The 16,077-nt window shown below is 34.1% G+C and overlaps 1 pseudogene; it reads left to right on the top strand.

Annotated features, from left to right (window-relative positions):
• The first annotated feature begins 1,240 nt into the window (after positions 1-1,240).
• LOC115991164 lies at positions 1,241-5,247 on the top strand (annotated as a pseudogene).
• Positions 5,248-16,077: the final 10,830 nt, after the last annotated feature.

The following is a 16,077-nucleotide window of genomic DNA, read 5'->3' on the forward strand; positions in this document are numbered from 1 at the left end:
ATCTGCGATCCCAACAATCAAGGATCATTGTGGATATGAGGTATGAGAACTACTCTTTCACTGAGCCGACACCATCACCCCCTCCGCTACTGCAGCCGCTACCGTCACCGCAACCGTCACCGCCTCTGCTGCTGCCACCACTACCATCGCCACCCCAATCTATTCCTCCACTACCACCTCTAGAACCACAGCCACTGCCTAATAATGGTAAGATTGTTAGAAATATTTGGTTAAATATTTAAATCTATTATTTTTGTAACTTAAACTTCTAGAAAAATCGATAATTTAAAACAAATACCTAATTTTTTGGTATTTTCATAGAAATCCTCACCACCTCTTTCATATTTTGGGCTGATTGAATTTTGGGTTTACTTGGGTCAATGTGGACATCAACCCTCCCCGTTTGGTGCACACGCTTAGGACTGGTATTTAGTACAAAAACTAATGGAGGGCGTATTGGATTTGGCCCACTTGGGACAATCTGATTTGACAAAAAAATATATAATCCCATGATCATAGGAAATTATTAGATACTCCATTTTCTCACATGAAGGTTGAATTTATCATGAATATAATGAATAGATTACTTAGATCAAGAGATCCTTTTTCAATTTGTTTTAAAAAAAAAAAAAAAAAAAATTGATAGTTGGGGAAGGAGCAAGGAAGATTTAAACCTTAGTTGGGTTTTTTTTTTTTTTCCTTATCATTTGAAGGAAAATTTTAGGTAAAAATCCAAAACTAACCCTTTAACTTTCAGCATTTTCCATTTCAGTTCTTTAACTTTCAGTTTTGTCATTTTAGTCCTTTAACTTTTAATTGTTGTCAATTCGGTATTTTGTTAACCATCTGTTAGCTGTTTCCGTTAAATGAGTTTTTTTTTTTTTTTTTTTTTTTAAATTTTCGGAATTAAAAGAAATTAAAAAAATTGATATAAAAAAATTTAAAAAAAAATTTAGGCCGAGTTTGAGAGAGAGATTGAGTCTTGAAATCTTCTTCTTGGTTTAGAAATCTCAACATCTACGTTAGTCAATGGCTTGTGAAATCTCTATCAGTATCTTGCTTACAAGCTTTGATGTACAACATCTTCACAATTCCTACCTAATCATCCACAACCGCTTCTCCTCTAACAAACTGATATCCAACCATTACCTCTATACATACATATATACACCTCAAATCTTTACACCTTAGTGTCTCATCCATAAAAACACTACACTAGAAGCTTTTTTTGACTAGGAAAATGGCTAGAGTCTCATCTCTGTTCACTTTTCTTGGTTGGGTTCTTCTCAAAGATCTCATTAATAGCAAGCATTTGCCCATTGCTCTTCTTGACCTTCTTCAGCTTCCTCAAAAAATACCAAAACTTGGACTTGGTGCAAACCTCGTTCATGGCCCAGAGCTTCATGCGGTAAATCTTAGGGTGCTCATCGGATTTAGTGGGCAAAGCATGCCCAACAATTTGGTATTGGTGGAATCTAAAAGTAACCATTTCCGATAACAAGCTGAGATCTCTGAAGCCACTCTCTTGCACTCTCTCTCTCTCTCTCTCTCTCGGTGTGTATGAAAAAGCCTATATTCACTTTTCTTTTCCTTTTATTTCTTGGCTTAATTTCTTCTCCAACTGAAGTTTCCATAAAGAAGTACCAATTTGATGCAAGAAACTTTAGGGCTATGAGAAACTTTTCACAATTTGTGTTTTGAATTCAAGTAAGAGGAATGATGTTGTTCCCCATATTTTTTTTTTAATAAAAGTTTTTTTAATTGATTTTAATTACAAAAAAAAGGAGCCAAAACGATGTCGTTTTGCTCATTTAACGATGACAGTTAACAGATGGTTAACAAAATACCGAATTGACAAATATTGAAATTTAGATGACTGAAATGACAAAACTAAAATATAGAAAACTGAAATAAAAAAGGGTGAAAGTTAGAGGGTTAGTTTTTGATTTTTGCCAAAATTTTAATATCTTGTCATATGGGTTAAGAGAACAATTATCCAATATTGTCTAGTGTTGTAGTGCTGAGTGCCAAAAACTTAAATATACTAACCCATGCATTAAAAACATAAAAATATACAATTCAATAGTTAGATTTAAGAATATATAATCATGTTAATTTTTTTATTGAGAGTTTTAGCCTTCAACTACAACCAAGTTTGTAGCCAAACTTTGTCTTTTCATAAGGATATAGTTTGGCAACAAACTTAATTGTATCCTTCGGCTACAATTTTATTTAATATTTTTTTTATTGAATATCAATTTTGACAAATTCATCATTGGATTACATTTTCCTTTTTATATTCTTCATACTTGCAAAATTTTCAGAAGATTAAAATTTGATAGTTATTTCATCAATCAAATATTTAAATTTCAAGTTTTTGTAGTTTAAAATTATAAATAAATAGTAAATTACATCCAATTGACATGAAATTTTACTTTTGTTTTAAAAACATAAAATATTTATAATTTAGAAATTAGATTTTAAAAATATATAGTCATGTTAATTTTTTTAGTGGGGCTTGTAGCGTTCGGCTACAACCAAATTTTTACTATGATTTGGAGAAAATATTATATGCTTTGAATTTCAAATAGCAAACTGAAATTTGGTTCATAGGTTTAGCTTGGTTCGTGTTAATAATAGATTTACACTTGGTATTAACATACCTATCATGATTACAAATTTAAAATTTGGGTTTGCATCCAACATAAATGGTGTAAAGTACTAGTATTTAGAGAAGTGTTACGTTCACAATATTTTCACAAGAAATCATAGGTGGTTAGTTATTATTAGTTATAATTTGAATCTATCACTAAAATTATTTTTTTATTCCACCAATAATAACCTATAACAACCTGCCACTTAGGATTTGTTATGAAAATATTATAGACATAGCATTTCTTTATATAAACAATGCATTTCCGGTCAATTCGGCTAATATCAGCCTAAATGACAACAATGATCATAAGGGTTGCTAATAGATTTGAATTGGCTTATCTGTGACAGTTTGGGCAACTATGTCCTTGCATTTATTGATATATCAATAATTTGTGGTCTTAAGTTATTTTAAGCAAGCTTAGGATATATTATATAATGAGAAACAGGAGACGGAGGAAAGAAGATAACAAAGACGATAATCATTACTATATCAACAATTGCATCAATTACAGTAGTTGCAGTCTCTTGGGTCTCTGGTATTATTCATTCTCACTCAAGAGGAAACGAGAAGGTAGATTTAGTTTAGTCGATTTATTATAAATTATGAATTTTTTTTTATAACTTCTATTAAGACTTGTGTTTTCAGACAGCTATTAATTTTAAAAAAATCTAATTCGTTACTCAGAGAGGATCAATAGACAAGAAATTCCATTTTATATGCATGCAACGGAAGATAAAGAGAGTGGAGAAATGCATTAGTTCAATTTTAATACCATATTGATTGCTACAAACAATTTCTCTGATGATAATAAGCTTGGAGAAGGTGGTTTTGGCCCAGTTTACAAGGTTAAAAGAAATTAATCTTATTGTGCAAATGCATTTCTTGATATTATTAGAACATTTGCATTTAAAATTAATATATAGCAACAGTTAGTATCACTGACAACTAAAAGATTATATCATTTGATTCTGAAATTGAAATTGAATTATCAAAGAATCTTTAGTATTGTAACATGTAGCAAAGTATGTCTACTAATAACGTGAGATAAGTTTCCATTGATAAAGGATGTTTAAAATGCTCACAGGGAAAGTTGATTAATGGAAAGGAAATAGCAGTTAAAAGGCTTTCAATGAAATCTAAACAAGGTCTCGAAGAGTTTAAGAAAGAAGTGATTTTAATTGCAAAACTACAACACAAAAATCTTGTAAGGCTCTTGGGATGCTGCTCAGAGAGAGATGAACAACTTCTAGTCTACGAATACGTGGCTAACACTATTTGGATGCCTTCTTGTTTGGTATGTTGTCCCTATCTCTCACACACACCCCTTGACTCACATTAACACACTAACATTTGATTTAGCACCATTAATCATAGACCAAATTTATGGCAAAAATTTCCTATATGTGAGAATCAACATCTTTAATATTACAATGCAGATCCAAACAAATGCAAGGAACTAGATTGGGCAAAACGCACAAACATTGTCAACAGGATTGCTAAGGGCCTTCAATATCTACACGAGGACTCTCGGCTCAAAATTATCCATAGGGATATGAAAGCGAGTAATGTACTGCTAGATGATGATTTGAACCCAAAAATTTCAGATTTTGGCATAGCTAGAAATTTTAAGAGCAATCAAATAGAAGACAACACTATTAGAATTGTGGGCACATAGTAAGCAATCCCTTCACTGCATTCTGTATTTTCATTCCATTAATCACTAGTGATGCTGCTTTCTAAAGAAAAATTGTTTACACATGATCAAACTAAGTATGGTCCCCTTGCATACATGTTTTGGGAGAGTTGTGAGTCATTCCATCTGCACCTCGTTGTTTTTCAAATAATTTTTCAGCACACATTAAATTTAGCAATAAAATCAAGTGGAGAACTCCACAATTTCAATGGTTATTTAGAAAAGAACCGTAAGAATATGGAATTGCAAAGTAAGAAAGCCCACTTTCCGTAAGTCATGGTAATGCCAATGTAACTTAATCCTCTTAATGATACTACATTACATTTACGACAATTCTGTCTTCATTTTCTTTTACTGTAATTGAAGTTGTTCTGTATCCTAATACATATTTTTTTCCCCCAATAGTGGATATATGGCGCCAGAGTATGCATTGGAGGGACTATTTTCAATAAAGTCTGATGTCTATAGCTTTGGAATTTTAATGCTAGAAATTGCAAGTGGAAAAAAGAATAGCCATGGCTTCTATCATCCAGAACGTGCACAAAGCTTTTTGTCATATGTATGTCTCTCTTATCTATATCTTGAGCTCATATAAAGTTTTTGCTTAATATTGTGAACTAAAAAAAGTTAGCAATAGGTATGGCAACTATGGAACGAAGGAAAAGGAATGGAATTGATAGATCAGACCATAGTTGATACATGCCCTATAAGTGAGGTCCTGAGATTGATCCATATCGCATTGTTATGTGTTCAAGAAGATCCAAATGATAGACCTACCATGTCAAGGGTCATACTCATGCTTGCCGGCAAATCTATACATCTTCCTCAACCATCAACACCTCCAACTTCTGTAGGAAGGCTAATGATATGTGATCAATTTTCAACAATTGGCACTTGAACAGGATCTGTCAAATCTTAACACTCTGTAGCAAGTACTTCTGGCTGGTGAAGAGATTAATTGGAGCATGCAATTCATGTTGTAGTGAGGTTTGGAACAACAGCACTTGAACAAACACACTTTTTATTTTTGTATTTATTCTTACCATCTATATATATTTGCATATGTACTGGAATTATATTGAACTAGTAAGTTGCCCATGCTATGTAAGAATAATTTTATGATATTTTATATAAGATGATTTTGGAGAATGTTTTACATATATTATAAAGAAAAATAAACTTGATAGCTCACTTAGTGTGTAAAACACTTGTGAATGTTTAGACCCTCAGTTACAAAATTTCCAAAGCAAGCTTATATTGAAACAATATATGTGTGAAATAAAAAATATAAGCAATACCTAAATATGCAAACTACTCAATGCCATATTTTAATCACAACTCAGTAGTAATTAAAAGCAAATAGTAAAGGATAGAGAGAAGCAAATATAAGATAACACCAGCACATGTTATCAAAGAGGAAACCGAAGAACTCGGCGAAAAAGCTCTCTGCTGCCCTCCAAGCGATAAAATGATCCACTAGAAAATTAGTTGGAATACATGAATAGCAATAGACCCTCTAAGCCTAATCTACTCAATGCACCTAAGCCCTCTAAGTTTCTTGCTCCAACAGGGTTATGCCTAACCTTGTCTTCTCTAACTTACCGAATCCCGCAATCAATCCATTGCATCAACCAATATGAATTGGTTCTCTCTTGAACTTTTTCCCCAACACCAAGAACCTTCTCACTACTATGAATTTGGTGAGGTAAGGATTTGGCTTAAGATCCTCTCGTGGGTATGACAATGGAGAGGGTGAAAGTAGAAGAATTTGGAGAACCAAATGTATAAGATTGTAGATGAATCGATCTTGTTGTTCTCGAGGGTTTATCTCTCAAAATTTTCTCTAGAAGCTCTCTACATTTCATGGGTATAAGGGTATTTATAATAGGGTATGAGATGGAATGTGAAAAGACATTTTTTAGCAAAACAGGGTGCACTGGTGAGTCACTCGAGACTAGGATGAGTGGTGAGTTCCAGTCACCAAATAACAGAATGGCCATATTGTACTTTTTGTCTTGTAGTGATCCTACTGTCCTGACCTTTCAACTTCTTGCATGCTCCACACATGTGCCACATTTTGGCGAGTCACAACTCGCGAGTCAGTCGCGAGATCCAGTCGCGAATTTCCTCTTGATGCACACACTTGATCAATTCTTCACACTCTCTCACACACAACCTTTACATTATTTTCACCTAAATACAGGGTTTCTAAATGTTAAATTACAAGCAAATTTGACACGAAATAAAGCCAACACATAGTTGAGTAAAGGCGTAAATGCAATTTTAGTCCCTACATTTTTCACTTTTTCCATTTTGGTCCATACATTTTATTTTTACCACTTTTAGTCCCTAAACCAATTAATGCCTGACATTTAGGTCTTTTCCATCACTTAACCAAAGGCAAAAGTTTATGTGGCAAACGGAGTGCACTGTTGACACAGTAAATGCTGACGTGCCCATTAAAATAATATTAAAATGCTACATCAGCATCCACATTAGCATCCAACCTTAAAAAATAAATTTATCAATTTTAAAATTATAAAAAACAAAAAAAATTGTGGAACTTAGATCTGTAAGGACTAACCCAGAATCCCAAGATGACGACCCGTCTTCCTTTTCCCTCCCAGAAATCGTCCTCTTTCGTTCCTCCCCATCCTCTTCCTCCTCCTCCGACTCGCCCAAAACCCACCCCGACCCGAACAACCAACCCGACCAGACAGCGCAACCCAAGCTCCATGTCATCAGCTCGAAGCCCTCACATCTCCTCCTAATTCTACACCTTCAACCCGAAATCCCACTCCTTCATGATCTACTGCGTCCTCGAGCACCGCCTAGCCATGCCAATGGAGATCCACACCACCACTTCATGCGCTGTCCTGAAGTTGTGGCGCGCCATCTGGAAAGACCGCAACGAGGACACCACGTACCTCACCGCGTGAATTTACAAGAAAATGTTGCAAAGTTATCACTGTGACAGATTCAGTGTTTACGCATGATAAATTATGTGTTAAATTGAATACAGTGAATTAGGATGCTAGGAGTAGTTCTTATGAATTCTAAGACACATATGGTTCTAATGGAAGTGGTCTCACAGCCATTGGATCAATATAAAAAGAATGGTTTAATTTCTAGGTTGCATGAAATTCTGTCAAGATAGATTTGAACATTTTGTCTCATATGATTTTTAATAAATCATGGTTTTATGATTTGGCTCTAAAAATTATGGAATTTACTAGACATCTAGAGGTGTGGCTCTGTAAAATTGCATGAAGATTGGATGTGTTTAGATAACCCATTTGTATTTTACAAATGAGGCATATGCTGCTAAAATGAGCAGTAAACATCAAATGATAACTCTGATTTTGAGGATTTAATTCTAAAGTTAGGGTGAATGTTTTGAGCTATAATTTAATATGTCTATCTTTGGTATGTCTAGATTATAGATAAATTTGTATAACTTGGTTCAAGGTTTAGTACTCAAAGGAGGGGTTCTAAACCATTCCACTGCTTTTTTCATATTGCTGTCTTGTTCAACGTGTTGTATGTGGCCATGTAAATGTATATGGTTACGTGATCATACTTAAAGGATTTTATGTTTATGCATGCATTATTGCGCTAATTTCAAGCACATCTTGAAATCAAGTTGGCTCCTTTGGAGATATGATATAAATATGAGAATGATGACTTTTCTTTAGTTTGGTACATTATTTGTTGATGTGAGTATAATATGTATGTGGGAACCTCATTGAGGTGGGATTAGGATTTCCTTCATTTTAATATATAGGTTTTGAGATGAATGTGTAAGTTTATAATAAAGAATAATTAATAGTAATAAGTTTTGATATTTGGTTTAGGTGTTACCAGCCCCAGGTCTGAGCCCTTTCAACTTTAAGCTCACGGTTCCTCTGCTTTCAGGTAAGGGATAAGTTATATGAGCATTTAAAGTATATTATGCATTAAAATTATATTATGCATTAAAAGGTTTTTTATTAGAGATATGACATATAATCATGTTTCAGCCAAAGATATATTCGTGAGTTCTCGAAACCTTATGTATATAATTTAAGCATATTGATGCTATTACTAATTCCACGAACATGATGTTTAAAGAAAACAATGGAAATGCTTTGATTATGAAATGTTATGCAAACTATGAATTTCAGTATGATGTATAAGTATGAAATTTTTTTAGGTTAGGTCTTTTGGTAATCTAAACTCAACCATTAGGGGTTAAATTACTAGCTTTCTATGGAAAATTTTATTTGATTGGCCATTAAAAGTGGGATTGGCTCTGCTATATCCGCCCTTATTGGTTACAGCCAACTTGTGGAGGATTCCAACCAACCCCCATGGTTGAAGATATGTATTATGATGTGATCCCGGGAATCCCTGGCATTGTGGGAAATGCTGGATGTCTAGCACTATGGGGAATGTTGGATGCCTAGCACAGTGGTGCTAGAAGCCTCCCAAATAAGTACAGACTTATCAGATATGGAATAACCAATATGTTATGAATAGCTATATTATTTTATTGATCAAGAGAGAATGATTTTATTTAAATGCATGATGAAAAGTTAAAAGCTCTCATGAAAAGAAGAGATTTCTGATGAAAAGATAAGCTGTTCTTTAAAGATAAGAGTTTCTGAAGTTCTGTTGTGCTTTAAAGATAAAGAATCTGATGAAAAGATTCTAGTGTTCTATAAAGATAAAATTTCTGATGAAAGTACAAGTTTATGTTAAAAAGTTATTAGATATTTATTCTTTATGAAACGTTAAGTTTTATGACTACGAAATTTATAATATTTAACGAGAAGAAGTTTATGAAGAAAAGTTTTGTTATTCTTTAAGATGTTTCTAGTTTAAGACAAAGTTACCAATTATCTTATTTAAGTTAAAATGATTATTTTGTAATGAGAATGTATATATATATATATGTGTGTGTGTGTGTGTGTGTGTGTATGATTTTAAATAATCAATATCATATCTGGTGTCTTTGTAAGAAATGAAGAAGTTCAATAGTCAACCCTATACGAGAAGAGGTGTGAGTTAGAGGTGTATTGTCGATAGCACGGGTTATGAGTTCCTAAGGCACGTTCAGCTGAGTTACTTAGAGATGAATTTGCCAACATACTTGCTCGTCTTGAACAAGAGAACAATCAAATACAAAGGCAACTAGACCATTTTCACGCAATCCAAAAAGTTATGAAGAATCTAAAGGGGAAGGCACAAGAGCAGCCATCAAGTCTATTAATAAAATTATCGCGTTAGATGATTTAAGAGATATCTCAGACTTCTTAGATTCAAGCAATGATGATTTCCAAAAAATTTTACCTACGAACATTAGACGTTGTTTTTAATGTCTACACATTCTATGCAATACAAAATGTTAGTGTTAATGTTTGACAAATGATGATTATGTACATTCAACTTTTGCAACTCTAAAAATTAACTGTTCATTAGTTTTGGCTAAGTTTATATGAAATCAGTTTCTCTTCTTTTCCCTGTTGTTCTTTGCTGCTACATATGATTCTTGTGCTCTAGTTGGACAATGTCCTCTGCTTTGTAATGTAAGAAAAACCTTAGAAAGTGAAATGCCTCTAGTTAGATATGTTAATGTTTCCAATATTTTGTCTGTGTAACTTGAAATGTTACACACATAACACTCATCACCCAAATTAGATTTATTGCACATTAATTGTAGGAAAATTTAATAGATTCAATACATACAGACTCATTCAAACAACACAGACCAACCACACATATGATTCAATAATACAAATAATTCATTTATATGAGTTGTTTGAGTCGCTGTATCATATACATGTATCCGTGTATCTTAGTTTTATTAGTGTACTACTTTATATAGATACATTACATACAGACTCATCCAACCAAACTAACCACCCACTCACTGAAAATCCATATGGCTCACACAAGGTCATCATTACGACAATATTTGGCTAACTTAGAAATAGGACAAATGCCTAAAAGCCTGGTAAGCCTCTAAAATATTTCATTCAAGTTATTGGTTTATTGTGGCATTGCTCCAAAGCTCCCTAATGTTGCAATTGTGATGATCGAAAGCCATTGATGTAAACCTTGGAAGCATAGTTGCACTCATGTAATTTTACATTCATGTAATTTTACATTGATATTGAGAAAATGTAACTACATCTTGTACCCGCAAAGACTCGCTAAAAAGTTTATAAGGGAATATGGAGATAAAACTCTCCAGTGTTGCTACACTCATTGCTCGTAATAGTAGCATTTGGCAAGTGAGGTTGGAGAAGGCTAGCATAGTTCGGCATTGTTTAGCCAAGTCATGTTCACAGTTCTACATGTGCTGCTCAACAGCTCAGCACTGTTGAACCCTGTTCAGTCATATCATTCATACTCACGTGAATACACAGATATGTAACCTTTTGTAATGCATTGTTTTCAATGATGCAGAGGATCCCTCAAAGGTGTAAGCAAAATATTGGGGGTGAGCTATCCACCATTACTACATTGATGTTCACAGTTTTGCATGTGATGCTCAATAGCTCGGCACTATTGAACCCTGACCACAAGTATCCATCCCCACTCACGTGAATACACAGATGTGCAACCCTTTGCAATGCACCATTTTCAAGGAGGCAGAGCATCCCTGAATTGGTTCATTATAATTTTGGGGGTGAGCTGTCCACCATTACTATACTGATATTCGCAGTGTTGCATATACTGCTCAATAGTTTCGCACTATTGAACCCTGTCTAGTCATATCACCTACACGCATGTCAATACATAGATATGCATCCTTTTGCAATGCACCGTTTTCAAGGATGCAGAGCATCCCTGAAAAGTTTATGATACATTTAACACAGCTTTGTACTGTCTCGTCAAGTTATGTTAGATGAAGCACATGAATACTGAATAGTCTTCAACAAGACATACCAAACTGGTTAGAGAAAAGTCTTAAAACCACATCCATCAGATATAAACCATACCACTAAATATAAGCATAAACATCACTAGTTTAAAATTTTAACAAGTTATCCTAGTACGAACTCTAATGGTCAACCACGTGAAATATTGAGACACTAAGCACAACAGACTTCCTCTCGATCACCTCGAAGACATAGACATCTTCTTCTTCTAAATTATTGTCTTTCAAAAATGCAACTCATCTCTTCTCGAATCTCATTGCTGAATAAGTTTTGATGGGGGGTAATAGCACAAGACATTGAAGTGTGACAAATTGCATCCCAATAATATACTTGGTAGAAAATTCAACAGATACGTACTACACAAGAAGGAGAAACAACTAAGCATTAAAGCATATATGTTTCAAGGCCATATTTAAGAAAACATCATGATCACATTCTGTATAAAGGCTCACCATATTATGCGGTTGCGAGGTACCCATGAAAGAAGGATTTTTAGGCTTGAACTTTTTGGCTGCTTGGATTGCTTTCTCTCTCTTCCTCTGGACATGCTAGAAAATATTTTCGTAACAAACTTTTTTCTGACATCATGTTTTGTGGGCAAATCGTCTGAAGGAGATATGATTGTATCATCTTCATCTAAGTCTATTATTTCTACATGATGATCTTCCAATTTACAGTTCTGTTGGGTGGATATTGAATCCCAGTGGTAGTCTTATCAAATATAAGAACATGGAAGCTTGAATATCCTTCATATTTGAAGACTAAAAAATAACCATTATAGATAGAATGGTATTCAACGAAATCCGACCAACCAAGTTTCTAGACCAAATGTTGTTATCAGCTTTCTTCAATCCCATTTGCCAAATACCACCATAGGGAGCAATGAGTGTAGCTACGGTGGGTAGCTCAGCACTACTGTTGAACCCTGACCACAAGTACCCATCCACACTCACGTGAATACATATAGCATCTCTGAAAAGTTTATGCATCAATTTTGGGAGTAAGCTGTCCACTATTGCTACATTGATGTTTGCAGTGCTGCATGTGCTGCTCAACAGCTTTGCACTGTTGAACCATGTCCAGTCATATCACCTACACGCACGTCAATACACAGATATGCATCCTTTTGCAATGCACCGTTTTCAAGGATGTAGAGCATCCCTGAAAAGTTTATGATACATTTAACACAGCTCGACACTGTCTCGTCAAGTTATGTCAGATGAAGTATAAGAATGCTGAATAGTCTTCACGTGAATAAATACACAACCTCCTTTGCAATACACATCACCAGCCCGCTGTTGTAGCACAAGTTATAGCTATATCAAACAGCTGCCTCAGTGAACCACATGCACCAACAAGCGCCATTGTATAGCCAAGTCATGTTCACAGTTTTGCATGTGCTCCTCAACACCTCACTGAATAATACACTGTCGAGTCATATCATCTTTATTCACGTGAATACTTACCCTTACATAAAGTCACATCCACATGAATACTTGCCCTTGCAAAACATCTACATATACCGAAGTCCCATTTACATCTATCCTTGCAAACATCTACACATATCGATCAGAAGTCACATTTTCAAATGTCAATGCGCAATTGGATGCTACCTCGTTTTCCAGATAACTATAGGAAGGAGAGAGATTCCTATGAAAGGGAGTACTACGCCGGACTACGGCGAGAGTGGGACTTTCATTTGAACAAGTCCAACGTTTTGCATGATGATCTCGTGCGACTCAGAGCACCTCTTGTCAACTGTATCTCGCTTACACTGTCATTGCGAAACATGCACCAATATGAACGTGTAGTGACAAAAAAAAGGAACAATCTGATGATACTCTATAGGTCTAGGTATCACATGCTACAGCTGGCGGAAGAGCTAGCCACTGCAACAAACAAGCAACTCACTCCGGCAGAACATAAAAATGTCATTAACTATGAGGACTACCTGTTAGAGTGAATGCCTATGTGGTATGTGTGTTATGTCTAGGGTTAAGCTAATAATGTTAGTAGCGTTAGTGTTCAATATGCAATGCATGCATATTGGTGACATCGTGTAAGTTATTTTAAGTTTTCCGTGTTATGTTGTAAGTGCTTATTGAAAAACATCATGTGTGGGAATATTTAACTTTTATGCGTTATGTGGGAATAATCTAGATTACGAATAACGTGTTTATTCCTCACAATCAATAATAAGGTTTACATAGTACAAATGCAACAACAGTGACACACACACATTTAAAACATAATTAAGCAAAATAGTTCTCTAACAAAGTCTAATTACACCACGACACAATTACTCTTCATCTGACATCTCCACGTCTGACTGATAAATGGGATTAGCAAGAAGTGATTGCATGAATTGTGCGTGCTCATACCACCCTTCCTCCATTGACTCTTGAATCTCGACTTGGGTCCGATATCAATTAAGACGTATCTTCATTCGATTATTTTCTTCTCTTATGTGGTTCAATGCTTTACAAAGTTCGTCGATGTCTTTGGGCATCTGCAATGCTAGTCGCCGAGGCACTAGCAACTTAAAACCAACCAACTTATCATAAAATATTTGTTGTTCACGAAATAATCAAGCCCACTCCTATCTCATGGTATTGTGAACATAAGCACTATTTCGCAGATTTGGATTGATTGGATAGTTGAACTCATCTTTTAATACCCAGCAACGACCCATAGCAGTGAACACATCGTGAGGCCTATAGAGTTGTGGGTTGCCAAAACCAGACATTAATGTTGAATACAATAACGACAAATGATCAAGTTAACAGTGTGTATCAACTGTTAGTAAATAATGTAATGTTGCATAATATGGTACATAACAAAGACATTCATAAATATATGTACTATTACATGCTAAAAATGAAATACTAACACTAACATTTGACCATATACATTAGACGTTGTTGTTAATGTCTACACGTTGTGTGTAATAAAAATGTTGTTATTAATGTTTGACCAATGATGATTATGTATACGCTCCTATATGATTATGACCAATGATGATTATGTGCAATTCAAAATGTTGCTATAGTAAAGATTTCATTCTCTTGTGACCAACGTTTACTACAACAAACAACCAAAATCACACCAATGTACTTCACACTCATTCAACCAAAAAAATAAAAATTCAATACAATATCAAATGAAAATACCATTGCCATAAAATTCTGGTGTGAGTTTTTTACTTGAAGTGATACAAATTTTAGTTGAGTCTGGAAGCAATTGTGGAACTTTGGAGCAGAGTGGAATTCAGTTCAGATGGAAAGCAAGACACTCTGAATGGGAGGGGATGCACAGGTAATATACGAGAATAACTCGATTTTACGGAGTTCGAGTATGCTTTATAACTCGACATTCAATTAATCTAGTTACATTAAAAGACATTGCTTGACACCAAGACAATGTGAAAATAGCTTTAACAAGAGTATAACGCAAGATTTGTATAGTCGATTACATAACTTGTTTTTCTTATAATCGAGTTATTTAGGGATTAATGAAAGAAAATGCCACGCTGGTTGTCCAGTGTGGCACAAAGCCGAAGCTAACTCGATTATGTTATAGTAGAGTTCTTCACATAACTCAATTTTACTATTATTGAGTTAGAAAAGAGGGGCATTTCCTTAATTAGTTTGAGAAAGAGGATAGAACGCTGCTTCTTTTGCCCGAAAAGGGCATTTCCCCATTTTCCTCCTGAAGCATACTATACAGCAAATGTTTCATTTTCGTGCAAATGTGGCAGGTTTGGAACAATAGCTCTTGTATAAACTTACCCTAATTCTATTCATGTACTAATTCTTGCAATCTAAATATATTTGCATACGCATGGGAATTAGATTGAACTGGCACAATGTACCAAATTATGGAAAACAAAACACGAATGTATAGAGATCTATCATCAAAGGAGAGCCGAATCATGTGATAAGACTTTCGATGAGGACTATACATAAACTTGTTAGATGCATTGATATATATATATATATATATATATATATATATGTGTGTGTATATGTATATGTAAGTAACTCAATAGTATTTTGAATCTTGAGCTTTTTGGACCTATAGCCCGAATCATTATTCAATTTCAGAGATGTGAATCTTATGATAAATCAAATGATTGTAACTACATCCCAATTAAAATAAAGGATAGTTCTTCCCGGAACAAGTAATATCAAATCAAACCAATTAGATTGCCACCTATACTTCGTAATAAGGACGGTCCAACTGACATCTTAAAGCCCCTAAATTTTTTATGTTGTTTCATGAAGATTCCTTTAATTTTTTCCCCCACTAGTTAGGTACAACAACTTTTTTTTTTTTTGCTTGGAGGTACAACAACTTTGATACAATACCAAATAGACATTCAAATAAGATAGACATATTCAACTCTTACTTTAATTTACTTTTAAATTTTTTTTACTGTACATGTGCTTAGAAATATTTTAAAATTATCTATCCAATAAGATGGTAGTGATCTCAATTATCTATTCAAAATTACTAAAATTTCCCATAAAATTTATGACACAGAGAGAGAGAGAGTTCACTATATCACAAGCGCAGATAATTTTTTCTTTTCTTTTATAAAATATGATTGTATTGATTAATGTTGTACAAATGGTGTTATATTAGTCAAAGATAATTAAATTCAATATTTAATGAGATTTAATTTAATTAAAAAACTTAAAAATATATTTTGTAAAAAAGTCTTTGAAATTTTATCCAGTGTGAGAAATATCAAGTAAACCAATAAATCACTATTTGTCAGTTATTTATTTATTTATTTTAAG

This window comes from Quercus lobata, chromosome 5, assembly GCF_001633185.2.
Source record: "Quercus lobata isolate SW786 chromosome 5, ValleyOak3.0 Primary Assembly, whole genome shotgun sequence".
Lineage (NCBI taxonomy): Eukaryota > Viridiplantae > Streptophyta > Magnoliopsida > Fagales > Fagaceae > Quercus > Quercus lobata.